The sequence below is a fragment of the Phascolarctos cinereus genome, unplaced genomic scaffold (genome assembly GCF_003287225.1).
Source record: "Phascolarctos cinereus isolate Bilbo 61053 unplaced genomic scaffold, phaCin_HiC Scaffold_9;HRSCAF=440, whole genome shotgun sequence".
In the NCBI taxonomy this organism is placed as follows: domain Eukaryota; kingdom Metazoa; phylum Chordata; class Mammalia; order Diprotodontia; family Phascolarctidae; genus Phascolarctos; species Phascolarctos cinereus.
In genome coordinates this window covers 261,649,178-261,664,059 of record NW_027556402.1, presented here as the reverse complement: position 1 = coordinate 261,664,059, position 14,882 = coordinate 261,649,178, and the positions used below count along the sequence as shown (strand labels likewise).

At 43.7% G+C, this 14,882-nt stretch overlaps 1 pseudogene; it reads left to right on the top strand.

The window, feature by feature from the left end:
* Positions 1-4,122: 4,122 nt before the first annotated feature.
* On the top strand, positions 4,123-5,202 carry LOC144455475 (mas-related G-protein coupled receptor member X4-like; annotated as a pseudogene).
* The last annotated feature ends 9,680 nt before the right edge of the window (positions 5,203-14,882 follow it).

Sequence of the window (14,882 nt, the reverse complement as noted above, 5' to 3'; positions counted from 1 at the left end):
TAGAATCTTTGCTCACACATGATTGGATATTGGCTGTGCTGTTGTATTGTGATCTCCTTGAGAGCAGGAACTCTTTGTGTGTGTGTGTGTGTGTGTGTGTGTGTGTGTGTGTCTTTGTATCCATATAGCTCACCACACACACACACACACACACACATAGTAGTACCTGGGACATAGTAGTTGCTTAATAATGGCTGTTTGATTGTCTGACTAATACAGAATGCAGATGAGTAAAGAATTAATCGTTCCTCTCTCCAGACCCAAAGAATCACCAGGCTGATGAAGTTTGCAAGACTGACTTACAAAAAAAAAACCCACAAAAAACAAAAAACTTTCTAGTCCCATTAAGAGGTAACATATTTTAAGCCCTCGTTCAAAGTTCAATGTAATTTGAAAGAGTTTACAAATGTTATGTTTGAGTAGAAAAGAGGAGATGTTTTGTGCAACTGCCAGTAGTGAGCACTGAAAGTCAAGTACTGAGCAGAAAAATACTTTTAAGGGATTCAGATGTTCCTGAATAGATATGAACATCAGAGCCTTGGGTCCCAAGGTGGGAAGTACCTGAAACAAGAGAATTTTATCCCTAACTGTGCTTGCCAGCCAGGATCCCATAAATATCTGCCTTTATTTTCTCATGGATATTATGCTTATTGGGGGAGGAGGGTGACCCTGTTAGACTTTCCAGGCTCAGGGTGGGTAAGAAGAGGCAAGTCAAAAGGGAGAGTAGGTATATATCATCTCATATATCTGAAGGGGTGTGGTACTTGAAGAGGGTGAGTGTTCATGCTCTGTGAATGTAACAGGCTTTGCTTATATTTTAACAAATTATTTTTTAAAGTTTCCTTTTATGAAGGAGACTGCTATGATTGATAGTTCTGTTAAATGATTTCAAAACTGATTGAATTGTCAGGCAAAAAAATAATTATTCATCTTTTGACATCAACTTGGTGGGAAGAGTCCAATGTAGGGCACCAGAGACATCTATTTTGATAGGATCTTTGTAATTTTTATCGAACACTTAAATAAAGGCATATAGCATATTAAAAAAATTAAAGGGATACAAAGATGGGAGAGAATAGAAATATTCTAGAGACATCAACAAGATCTAGAACAATCTAGATGGGCCATACATTGGGGGAAAGTAGAGTAGGAGACCTGGGCTCCTGAACACTGAAGCCTCAGAGAGACTCAGCTCCTTCTCCTGTCCTTTACAGTGGATGTGGGAGGTATTTTGTGGCATTGTCTGTCTGCTCTACACAGGTTCTGAGAGGGATAGCACATGTGGTCTGCAGGCATGTTCAGAAGAATGAGCAGGGAGGGAAGAGAATAGGGAGATTCAGACAATGAAGCAATAGGTAAGGGGATCTTAAAAGGTCTCATCTTGTGTCCAGGAAGGAAAGGAATCATTTGTTTAATCCTTAAAAGTGTTTGAAGAAGCTGAGCTTGGAGTGAACTCATGGCCACTGAGCCCTCTGTCCCATTTCTGCAGTTCTGTTTGTTTGAGACTGTCTAGAATCGCAAGTAGAGGCTGGCAAGAGATAGGGGGGAGAAAAAATAGACATGCATTAGGGGATCCTTTTCTTTGGGGCCCAGACCCGCCTGGAAAAGAAAAAAAAAAGATGGAATTTTCCCAAAGTGATTCTCCTCAAACTTCATATTCGGCAACTCCTGAGTCTACCTCATTGGACTGTGGAGACCAAGGTTTAACAATGCTATAGGATTTCACATGTTGAAGTGAAGTTAGTGACTGTTCTAATCCATGTCTGAAAAAGAATCCCTTCTTTAAGATACTTGATAATCATCTAGTCACAGCCTAAGAAACCCTTATTCAACATTTTCAGTCCTTTCTTAACCTGTTCTCTAGTATTTCATTCCCCATTCTCCCTTTTTCCATCTATATCCCTGTTGAATGAAAGGTATTTCTGTTCCCACTGTGTGTCTTTGTCTGTGTGTTCTTTGCTACTTTGATCAGTTCAGATGAGAGGAAGGTTCCCACCTCTCCCTTGTTTATATACATATGTACTTTCACACCCTGATTTTTTGAGAAAATTTTCCATATATTTCCTTTCCCTCTCCCCCCACCCAGTATATTCCTTTTCCCTTCTCTTTCTATTCTTTCCTTCAGATCAAACACAGACCTTCTTCCAGTCCATGTCCACTGAGGATGTTCCAGTCCAGAAGAGACACATGTACCATCTCTGCATAACAGAATGTAAGCAATTCCCCCTTGTTTGGTTTTTATCATTGTTCATTTCTGTTTACCTTTTGATGTTTCTCTTGACTCCTGAGTGTGAACTTCAGTATTTATACATATCCCTAATCTTTTCATCAGGATTGCTTGGAAGTCCTCTATTTCACTAAAAAGCCTCACTCTCCAGCAGGATTTTATTCATTTCTGCTAAGTAAGTTAATTGTGACTATAAGCCTCTACCATGTGCCTTCTGGCATGTCTTATTACAAGTTCTCTGCTGCTAAATTATGTGTGATCCCAATTGTGACTCCTCACTACTTGAATTTATTCTTTCCTGTTTTTTGCAGTGATTTTTTTTTCTTCTTCAAAGAGAAAGTCCCGCATTTTGGCCATGACGTTCCTGGGGTTTTCATTTGGGAAAGAAAGCCAGCTCATTCTTTCTTCTTCCACTTTGTTCTAAGCTCTAGTTCTAAGATAATCTGGCAATTTCCTTTTAAGATTTCTTTTTCTCCTTTTTCATACATGTTTTAATATGTTTCATTAAATATGTTCCAATTATATGTAAAAACATTTTCAATCTGATCCCTAGCAGTGAGAGGCAGTCTTGCTTTGAATCCTTCATCTATACCCACTGACAGAAGATGCCAATGTTCTTGTCCCCACTCTCTCATCCCAAGCCTCTGGTTTGGTGTGAATGGGCACCATGTCTCCTTGATTTTTCTCAATGTCTCAGTCTGGAGAAATACCCCGACTCTGCCATGCTTATCTGTTGCTAAAAGGCATCATTTGTTAATAAAGAGTACCTAAAGTAATAGAAAAACCAAAAAACTACCTGACACGAGCAGTTGATCCTGTTCTGTGCTGGTTAATTACCTGGCTTTGCATAAGGTGACTGCCTGGGCCTGCAGGCTTCTCCCCTCTGTCCACCCACAGTAGAATATCAGTCACTTCAGGGTAGGGACAATTTCATTTTCTTTGCATTCTCAATACCAAGCCTGGTGCTGAAAATGACTTTGCTCTCAGTATCTCACAAACACTAGTGTTTATTGAAAGTTAACACAGAAAAACAATAGATTATTACATTTCCTTCCCTCCTTTTCAGAGATGGATACTATGGGTGTGGAATAATGTATATACTGTTGGACTTGGTCAATATGGTGGCTAGTTGTGCTAAAGTATTTTCCTCTTTCTATTTTATTACTGGTTTAAAAAAAGATGGACTCTAGGTGGGGGTGCATGACATTGAACAATAAAAATAATTTTTAAAAGTTGTTGATAGATATTTTAAAATATGAATAAATTCATCAATTAATAAATAAGTAAATGAACAAACAAATGAATTCATTCATAAATAAATGAATAAAGAAATGTTTGTTGTATTGAGTGGTTCAGCCCAGCCTTAAGTGTGTCCACATGGGTCATAGAAGGAAGCCAAGCCCTCATGCATTCTTCTGCAGCCTAAAGAAGGAGAAGAGAGAAAGTGAAGGATGGGTTGGAGCCTGGTCAGGGAAAGAGGAGTGGCAGGTGTTACTCTAGTTATCTGTAGGAGGCTCATTTCTATACTACACTGTAACACCATGACAGGAGAGGGGAAAGTGGAGAACAGAAAAAGCATTTATTGAGCACCTACATGTGTTAAACACTTTACAAATATTATCTCCTTTGACCCTTGGAAGAACCCTGTGAGGTAGGAGCTCTTACTAGCCCCATTTTATATTTGAAGAACCTGAGGCAGACAGATGTTAGGTGACTTGTCCAGTGCCACACAGATAGTAAGTGTCTGAGGCTACATTAGAAAACATTTCTTGCTCTAGCCCAGCGCTCTGTGCACTGTGGCGCCACCTAGCTGCCGCCAAGAGAGAGGGTGAGAGAAAGAAGAGGCTCTAACTCCTGAGAAGGGAGAGGGGAGTAAATCTCTGGAGAAGTCGCTGATGCCTTTCTTTGGCTTCGTGTCCCCAGGGCGTCTGAGAGGAGCCCGGCTTCCTGGAGCTGGGACCAACCGCCATGTCTGTGTCCTCTACACAAGGGCGGTGGGAATATGTTCATGACAATGCAACAGAGAAGAATGAAAAAGGGATTTTAGTTCCTGGAGAATTTGACTGGACGCTGATCCCCGATCTGGTCACGCTGCTTGGGCTGGTGGGGACCGGCATCGTCCTGTGCTTCCTGACCTTCGCCATGTAGAAGAACCCCTTCTCCGTCTACATCCTCACCCTGGCCTGGGCTGACAACCCTTTGTCTTTGCAGCATTTTTTCCCTCTGCATACGGAGCTTTGTTGTATATTTTATTCATGTTAATATTCATGAGTTTCTGATAAACACCACATTCTTTTTCTGCTGTGTGGGCCTGAGCCTCCTGGCCGCGATCAGCACCGAGCGCTGTCTAGCCGTGCTCTGCCCCAGCTCGTACCTGCATCACCGCCCCAAGCACACGTCTGCGGTTGTGTGCGCTGTCCTGTCGTCAGTGACCGGCCTGTTCTGGGCAGCAGATTTTGTCCTTTGTCATTACGTAAGCAGTCGGGCTCTCTGTAGCAAATTCTCCAGAGTGCAGTTGGTGTGGTTAGCCCACTTCATCCCAGCGCTGTGCGGGTCCAGCCTGACTCTGCTGCTGAGGGTGCGGTGCAGCCCCCCAGGCTCTACCTCCTGGTCCTGCTCATGGTCCTCGTGTTCCGCTCTGTAGCCTGCCCCTGGCGATCCAAGGTGTAAGACCGTATTTCAGCTTAGATTTCATACCTTATTGGCTCCCTTCCTTCCTGGCCTGCGTCAACCTCAGGGCACACCGCTTCATCTACTTCTTGCTGGGCAGACAATGGTATAGAAGAGGGAAGGATCCCCTCAGGGTGGTTCTCCAGAGGGCTCTGGAGGACGAACAGGAGTTGGAGGGTGGAAGAAAGGACACCACACTAACGCCTGGGAGACGTCATTCTAATGATAAGAAGAAGATGCTCGGGCACAGGAGCCCAGGAAATGAGCTCTCTGCCCCAGCTGCAGGCCTCCTCCCACCTCCCTGAGAAGAGAGCCAGGATTTCCTCCATGTCTTCGTTGGTACCTAGGGTTTGAACTCTAAGTAATGAATAATCGTTTATAAGACGCCTAATGTGTGCCAGGCTCTATGCTAAGAGCTTTATATATATCTCATTTAATTCCCAACATATCGCCGGATATTTTGATCTCATGGTCCCCATTTTTACAGTGGATGAAACTGAGGCAGGCAGAGATTCGGTGACTGGCCCTGGTCCCAAAGCTAGTAAGTGACTCAGATTGGATTTGAACTCAGGTATTCCTGACTCTAGGTCCAGTGCTCTGTGCTCTCTGGAGCCCCCTAGATGGCTAGAGGCTTCAGGAATTACTAAACATGGGGAGGGAGGTCCAGGGCTTCACGTGTGAGCCCCAGAGGTGGGCCACTCCAACAGATGGCCACTGTCCCTGTGCTGGAGAGCAGAGGAAGAGGAAACACACCATCTAAACCACCCTATTTCCCTGACCTCTCCTTGTCAATCTCTGGAAATGAAGGCAGAGTCAGGAGTCAGATTCCTGGAGGTTCCATGGGCCATGACCGCCCCCCTCCCCACCTAGTCTTCTTCTCTCAGGCTTGATCTATAAGGTTTCCTCAGGCCTCCTTCCCACCTCCCAGTCCAGAACAGCGATGACTTCAGCTCAGCAATGCCCCTCCTCTATTCCTTTCCCTCCTCCCACTGGCATCATAGGAGCTGAGCTAAATATTTCTCTGCCTCTAAAGATCAAGGCTGGGGCTCAGCATGCTCTCTTGTTTTCATTCTGTCTCCCCAGGTCTCAGTCTCTCTGAATCTCTGTATTTCTCTTTCTCTGTGACTCTCTCCATTCCAATCTCTTTCACATTGCACAACCCAGTTCTTGATGAGGTCATTGTTTCAGAGAAGGTATTTTAAGTGTATTTTATGACGGGAGAAACCTACTGAGGCCAACGCAGGGGAAGGGGACACACCATCTCTGACACACATACACATCACACACAACAGACATGCACATGTCACACAACATGCATACTCAGCACATATACATATCACATGCAACAGACATATACGTATCACAACATGCATACTCAGCACACGCATACATGTCACACAACAGACATACACATGCCACACAACATGCATACTCAGCACACACATATGCACAAAACACAGCAATACAACACACATATCATACAACAGACACAGACATGTAAGCAACACACACACACACACGCACACACACGCACACTGAACCATAATCAGCTCTGAAATGTACAGACTGTGACCAATCATCCAGTCTCCCTTTGAACCCTTTAGGAGCACCCCACTCTCTGCTCAGGTTTTTGCAGGTCCCATCTTTTACCTGGTCCAGGTAAGAAATGGTGACAGGGCATTCTCAGCTCCTCTTGTCATTGCTCATGTGATGGGCATGATCACAAGAATTAGACAGTCACCAAGGCAGGGAGTGTCATGGGGTGTCCATGGCACCCCACTTTCCTTGCTCATGCCATCTTTAAACACTGATACTGATTGGCTGTGCCCTCAGCTTCTCTCACAATTGGTGAAATGATTGACACATTGATAGATAACACCAAGCCCCAGTAGGGGAAACCTACAGGGTATGAGACCCTGCTCCAAAGCTGGAAACGGAGAAGGGAATAAGCATAGATATCGTGTCTACAAAGTGTCAGGCACTGTGCTAAAGACCTCACAAATATGATCACATTATATCTTTACATCAGCCTTGCAAGGTCAGTGCTGTTATTAGCCCCATTCTATAATTGGAGACACTGAGGCAAGTAGAGTTTAAGTGACTTGTCCAGGGTCACACAGCTGTTAAATGTTTAAGGTCAGTTTTGAAGGCCTTCCTGACTCCAGGTCCAACATTCTGCACCATCCAACTAGCAGCTGATACTTCACACTTTCTGGTCATGGAAAAGGGATTCCCTTCACCACACATGCCCCACTAGGCCACTTAATAAGGGAACATTTTAATCACAGAATCACAGGCATAGTTCAGGACTCTATTTGATTCAGTGCTCTTCAGAGACAGAAGTCTTGTTCCTTAATTTGGACCAGACTTCCAGACTTGGGCTGGCAAAGTTCAAATGAGGATAATATCTGTAAGGTAATTAGCACAGTTCTTGGCACATAGGGGACCTTTAATGAATTCTTCTTCTTTTCCCTCCCTAACTTCCAGGAAAATAAAGAAAGCATGGCCTTCTGGGACATGGAGCTGAGGGGGGACCTGTGGCTGAATTTGTGCTTTTATTTACCTTGTAGCAGCAAGCAGCCTGCTAGTCTACACCTCTCTGCCCCTGCTACTTCGGCACAGCATAGGGGGAGCTGGAGACATCGTTCCCTGTCCTGTCTATGACCAAGGGGGCGTGGAGAGGCCTGGCTTTACAGTCTTTCTCCAGTTCTCTCTCTCCCATCCTCTCTCCAAAGAGGTGAGAAGTCTGTGCCCTCCAGTCCAAGCAGAGGCCTCCTGTCAGGTAGAATCCACTGTAATGCTTCTTTGAATAATTGAAAGACTTCTATACTTAGACTTATCACTAGGGATTCTGTTTGTATTGTGGAGATGTCAGTATTAATCACTTGCGGTTTTGGAGCTGCTGATGGTTTGGGCACTATGAGTGTGGGTTCAGTTCATACTCCATTAGAATCTTCATCCTGGAGTTAAGAGTTCCCCAGTTCTGGGGCAGCTAGGTGGCTCAGTGGATAGAGCATCAGCCCTGGATTCAGGAGGACCTGAGTTCAAATCTGGCCTCAGACACATAACACTTACTAGCTGTGTGACCCTGGGCAAGTCACTTAACCCCATTGCCTAGCCAAAAAAAAAATATTCCCCAGTTCCTATGCCCAAAGGGTCATCATACTGTGCATACTCTTCAATCCAGCAATATCACTGCTAGGTCTCTACCCCAAAGAGATCTTAAAAATGGGAAAAAAGCCCCCATGTACAAAAATAGTTATAGCAGCTCTTTTTGTGGTGGCCAAGAATTGGAAATTGAGAGAATGCCCATCCATTGGGGGATGGCTGAACAAGTTGTGGTACATGAATTTAAAGGAATTCTATTATGCTATAAGAAATGGTGAGCAGGCTGACTTCAGAAAAACCTGGAAAGACTTGTATGGTCTGATGCTGAGTGAAGTGAGCAGACCCAGGAGGACATTACATACTGTAACAGCAACACTGTAAGCTGATCAACTGTGATTGACTTCTCCCTTCTCAGAAATGCAGTGATCCAAGAAAAATCCAAAAGACCCATAATGAAAAATATCATCCACATCCAGAGAAAGAACTGATGGAGTATGAATGCAGACAGAAATATACTATCACAACTTTCTTTATTTTCTTCACAGTTTTTTTCCTATTTGTTCTGTTTCTTCTTTCACAACGTGACTAATGTGGAAAGATGTTTTACATGATTGCACATATATAACCTATATCTAATTGCTTACTGCTTTGGAGAGGGACCAGGGGAGGGAAGGAGGGAGAAAAATTGCAATTCAAAATGTTATATAAAACATGAACATAAAAAATAACCTTTAGACATAAATGGAATAACAAAATACTTTTTAAAATTAAAAAGAGCATTAAAAAAAGAATTCCCCAGTTCCTATTTCCTGATGGACCTCATTCAAACACTCTCCCCTCCCTCCATCTGTCTTTTGTATGCACACTCCATTCTTACTTTTAACCAGAAGACAAAGCAATTGAGTCATGGAATCCCTGCCCATGCTCTGAAGGGGAGGGGGACAGATAAAGGTCCTGCCTCCATCACACACATCTGGAAACAGCCACATTGAACCTCTCCATGAGCTGTTTCAAGATTGGACAGTCCCCTAATTCCACCTAGAATGTAGGTGCTACTATTTTACCTCTCTGAGACATGGGGAAATTCAAAGAGGCTTAGAGGAGCTACGTTAATTGTCCAAAATCTTACAGTTAATAAGAGGCAGGATTTGAACCCAGATTTCCTGACTTGAAGTCCAGGAATCTATTCCTTGTACCAGGATCTCCACATAATCTAAGAGAATCAATACATTGGGGCTGAGACATGCGTAGACAGATAAGGTTATAGTAAATTGACGGGATTGTTTCTGGACCAAAGAAAGGATTGAAGTTTCTGATCTGCATTATTGTCAGGAGACTGATAAAGAAAAAAGGCAGTTTGCATGATTACTATTTAGACATTTTTAATTGTCACAAGTCTCTAAATATCCCCACAACATTTGCTACATGTCTGCTGGTAAAATGAGCCAAACTTGTATCACTTTTCTGCTTAATAGTTGTCTTCACTGATGAAAGAGGTCTCCTTGCCCTCAGCCAGGTTCGCTGCTTGGGACTCTGGACCTTCTTAGAAGGTTGATGTTTGACCACCTACTCAGGAACAGAAAGGAGGAACAGAAAAGTTTGCCAGGGTAGCTGGTGCAAAGATGTCTGAATAAATCTACTTCCTACACGGGAATGGTGGCAAGATTGGAGCAAAGAACACATCATCCTCACCATGGGAAATCTGCAGACAAAGTGCACTATTTGTCACATAGAAGATTTAAATGAAAAGTCTAAGATAGAATCTGTTTCATCTTTTCACAGGTCTAGGCAGCATCACCAGCCCCACCCCCCGTCAATGAGACAGTGGCTTCATCATTTCAAAGCATCCTTATCTTTCAGCACTGAACATGGCTGGAAGTAGCCAGGGCATTCAGCATCTCTGAAATATCAAAGTGATAAACTAGCAGATCAGGAGGAAAAGAGGCAGGGAGGCACACAGTGAACACGTTCCATGGGATGACTAAGAAGGGGTGCCCATGAAAGATATCTCTCCATTAGGACGCTGAGCATTGTCAGCTGCAGCCTCCCTCACAGAAAAGAGAGCGCCCCTACCATTGTGGTACCCAAGGAATCTTCTGTGAAACTGTCCCCGAGGCTGTAAAAACAAGAGTTTGTTTGGAGGGTGAGGTCTAGGACCTCATGTGTGATTCTTTGAAAGGAGAAAAACTCCCACAAATGAGCCCTGCCCGTGTCCTGAGGGAGAGAGAAGGAATGTTATTTTCTCAAGCCCTTTGCCTGTGTTTTCCTGGTCAGTCTCTGTGTGGAGGGATGTGTTGCCTTCAGGCTCCCTAACTTTCCCTCTGTTTCTTTTATTAAAATTATTTTTATTTATTTAATTGACTCTTTCTCAAATTTATGTGAAAAATTCTTAATGATTATATATTTTTTTCAGTTTGGAGTTCCAAATTCTCTCCCTCTCTCCCACCCTCTTCCCTCCTTGAAAATGCAAGCAATTTGCTATTGATGCTACATACAAAGTCATGTGAAGTGTATTATCATATCTACAATGTTTAAAAAAACACAAACAAGAGAATAAAAATAAGGAAAGTTTAAGAAAAGTGTGCTTCCACCTGCACTCCGAGTCCAGCAGTTTTCCCTGTGGAGGTTGGTAGCATTTTGCATCATAAACCCTTGGAATCGTGTTGGATCATCGTCTTGATCATTGTAGCTAAGTCTTCTATGCTTGATCATCCTTACAATGCTGCTGGTGTGGTGTACAGTGTTCTCCTGCTTCTGCTCATTTCACTTGGCAAGAGTTTAGATGAATCTTCCCACATTTTTCTGAAATTCTCCTGCTCTGCTCATCATTTCTTATTATGGTTCAGTCATTTTTCAGTCACATTTGACTCTTTGTAAACCCATTTGAGGTTTTCTTGGCAAACACCATTCTTGGAATGGTTTGCCATTTCCTTCTTCAAATCATTATACAAATGAGGAAACTGAGGCAAACAGGGTTAAGGGACTTGTTGAAGGTCACCTAGCCAATCAAAGTCTGAGGCAAGATTTGAACTCGGGAAGAGGAGTCTTCCTGGAGGCCACAGCAAGTGGAATGAAGAGTTTGGACAAGTCCTTGAGGTTTCCTATGTAGTAGGACTGTCCATTCAAGGACTAGGATTATTGAAAACTGTTCCCGCAGGGGAATTATCTCAGCATCTCTCTATGACTTGCTCATGGCCCTCTTACTCTGATGCTTTGTGACCTGCCCACTTCCACCCCGTGTGCCTGCCCAGGCGAGTATTTTCAATGCTCAGACTACACTTTACCCATTTGTTCCAAACCAAGATCTAGTCAATGACTAGGCTCTACCCATGAGCTCTCTGACTTCTCTGAGATCCTGACTTGGAAGGGAAGCCTGGGTCAAAAGCAGAAAGACCCTATTGAGAACCTAGATGCTGACTGGAAGTCTCGGTCTTCCACATCCCAGAGGCCCCTTTAGTTTCTCTGCCCCCAGCCTCTCACAGATCATTTGGTTTTTGAGAACTTGGCCTCATCTATGATTCCTTCTACTCTCATGCCATCAGATGATACAACAACAAAATCAGAATACATTATGCACAATTATAAACTAACAAAATTGAGAACAAAAAGAAACAGAGGAATACCTTCAAAAATATTAAATACCCAAGTTAAATTAAGATGGAGATCTTAAATAACCCAATCTCAGAAAAGGAAATAGATCTAGTTGTAAAAAAAAAAAAAAGTACCACAGGGCAAATTCCTAGTCCCAGTGGATTTGCAGGGGAATTCTATCAATTTTTTAAAGAATAATCAGTACAGCAACAGACCAAAAAAAAAAAAAAGGAAATGTAACAAAATTATGAGGATTAAGTGGGACTCAAATGAAGAAATAGAAGACATCCCCAACCTATCCCATCATGGAGGTGGGCGGTCCACAGGTGTTACACACTGCACATCTTGCCAGACTTTTTCCCGTCACTTAGTCCACGACTGCGGAGCCCAAGGAATTGGGTCCCAAACTCCTCCTCCATCCTTGGTCACTGGGCCATTTAGCCCCTTTTTATCACTAACTTCTATTGATGAGTACTCAAAATAAAAACGTGAAATGTCGTTTTCTGCTAATGTATAGCTAGATAATCTGGATTCGCAGTAGCCTCCCTTATCATAAATATATACATTTGTTAGTGGGAAAGCATGAATTTGAAAACAACTTTAAGTAAAGTGATGATCTTTTATTGCTTTCCTGCTGTCTGAAAAAATGTCTTACGTGAGCAGAGAAGGAGGCACACACAAACATATGCACACATACACATGCTCACAGGTACACAATATACACAAACACCCACATACATCCATGCACACATACACATAGAATATATATGCACATACATACACATATGCACAAACTTAGACATGCACGTACATATATACAATATAAATACACATATGCATACACATACACACAAAACATATACCACCTTGCCTGACAGACATGAAAAGACTAGTAACAGGCTATTTCTTTACCTGTTTTTCAAAAATTAGAAAAAACATCTGTATTAGGTAAAAAGTTAGTGATAAAAAGTAGCTAAATGGCCCAGTGGATAGAACTCTGGGCCTGAAGTCAGGAAAACCTGAGTTCAGATCCAACCTCAGACACTTCCTAGATATATGACCTTGGGCTAGTCACTTAACCTTAGCCTTGGTTTCCTCATCTGTAAAAAATGAGAATAATAGCCCTACTTCTCAGAGTTTGCTGTAATGATCCAATTTCCAAAAAATGTGATAACATTTGCAAAGTGCTTTGTAAACCTTAAAGCTAGCTATTATTAAATCACATTAAGTAACATTTGTGTCTATAAACATAGACACATATATAGAGAGACATATTCACACATACACATATACACCTATACAAACACAAATGCAAATGCAAAATAAACACGCTTCCGTGGGACACATTCTGTCTCGTTCACTTTTCTTGGGGTCAGGAAGGCATGGCTTTGAATCCTGCCTCAGATAACCCTGGAAGGCCACTTAGCCTCTGTCTACCTCAGTTTCACCATCAGTAAAATAGGGGTAATAACAGCACGTGCCTGCCAAAGCAGTTGTGAGCACCCATAGGGATAACGCCTGGAAAGCCTTTGGTAAAGCTTAGAGTGTTAAGAGAAGTCTGAGCATGCTTATTCAGTGGCCTTTTCTTAGATCTGATGCTTTGTTCTTTCGTGGGTCTGGACTCTGTCATCCCATAGGGTAGACACTGACCAGCTTTGTGTCACATGAAAACCTGTGGAGTAGGCCAGCTGCGCCTGGAGTGATAACAATGTCAGAGCTGGGGGTGGGGGGGACTGCAGTCTTTCTTCTCTGCCCCCTCCATGCTCCTCTGGCCAAAGGCAGATGCTCCCATTTGCCTCTGGTTTCCTTTCTCCAAGCCTGCCTCCTTTCCCAGGCCTGAGAGGGGTTCTAGAAAGATGCCGGATCCATCAGATGGAAGGGAGAGAGGGAAATAGAGAGGGGGACAGGGGGAGAAGGGGAGTGACAGGAAGGGAGGGAGAGGGAGAGAGAGAGGGAGGGAGAGACAGAGGCAGAGACACACACAGAGAGAGGCTATCTCATGTCCTCCTCAGAGAGGTCAGGCAGAATTGAGGACAGAGATATATGCAGAGCCACCCATGGAATTCTACTGGGCCCTTAACCGGTGACATCTGACACCCACATGTCCATTAATCTACCCATGCTTCTCATGGCTTTAGGGTAAAACTTAACAGCTAGGAATCCCACACTCAGTTTTGGTCTCTTTCTATACCCTAGTGTTTCTTCGTGGTAAAAGACTGGGCACGGGTGGGGGGTGGGGTCATGATTAATCAGGAAAGGTGTTGACTCCATTAACGTAGACAGGCCCTATTCTGAAGAATAGGATCTGAGGCCGTAGTGCCGAAGGCAAGTCAATGTGGTGCCCGGCTTGGCTGGCTGGATGCCCCAGTATAAGGATCCCCTGGTGCAAAATAGATACTGTTGCCCATTTTCTTTCCTCCAGAAGAATGGGATGAGCTAGGAGCAGCTAGGTGGTGTAGGGGATAGAGCACTCTCCTGGAGTCAGGAGGACCTGAGTTCAAATCCGGCCTCAGACACGTAACACTCACTAATTGTGTGACTCTGGGCAAGTCACTTAACCCCAATTGCCTCACCAAAAAAAAAAAAAATGAGCTGAGCCCTCTGGGCCTCATTGCCGTTGAATCAAGGTCCACAAGCCTGGCCCTTAGAGAGCCACTGGGACCCGCGAGGGACCCCTGAAATCTCTCTAATCCAGCACCTTCCTTTCACATGCAAGAAACAAGAGGTCCAGTAATCTGACTAGCTTGTCCAAGGCCACACAGGCTGTAGGGAGCAAAGGCGAAAGTAGAACCCAGGCCTGCTGAGCTTGTAGTCCATGACTCCAACGCTCCTGATGCAGACCCTCCTGTAAAACTGAGAATTCTAGACTTTTCTTCAGCGTAGCGAAAGCACAGAGCGGACCCTGGGAAAGAACACGGCGGCCGAACCCTTGCCTCTCCAATGGAACAGGGCAGCAGTGGTGGACGCAGCTAAAGCGACGGCTGGGATAAAAAAGTGACTTTGCTTCTCAGGGTCTAAAAGGCAACACAGGGCAGTGTACGGGGCTTTCACCCGAGGCTCCCTCGGAGGTCTGCGGATAGATTTCAGGGTATCTATGAGGTTTCTAAAATATAACTATTTCAATATAATGGACTTCCCTTGTAATTCTGTGTTTTGTTTTATGCATTTAAAAACATGATTCTGAGAAGTCTGTTGGCTTTACCAGACACAACAAAGAGGGCCATGATGCACGCGTGCACACACACACACAAACACACACACACACACACACACACACACAGAGTCA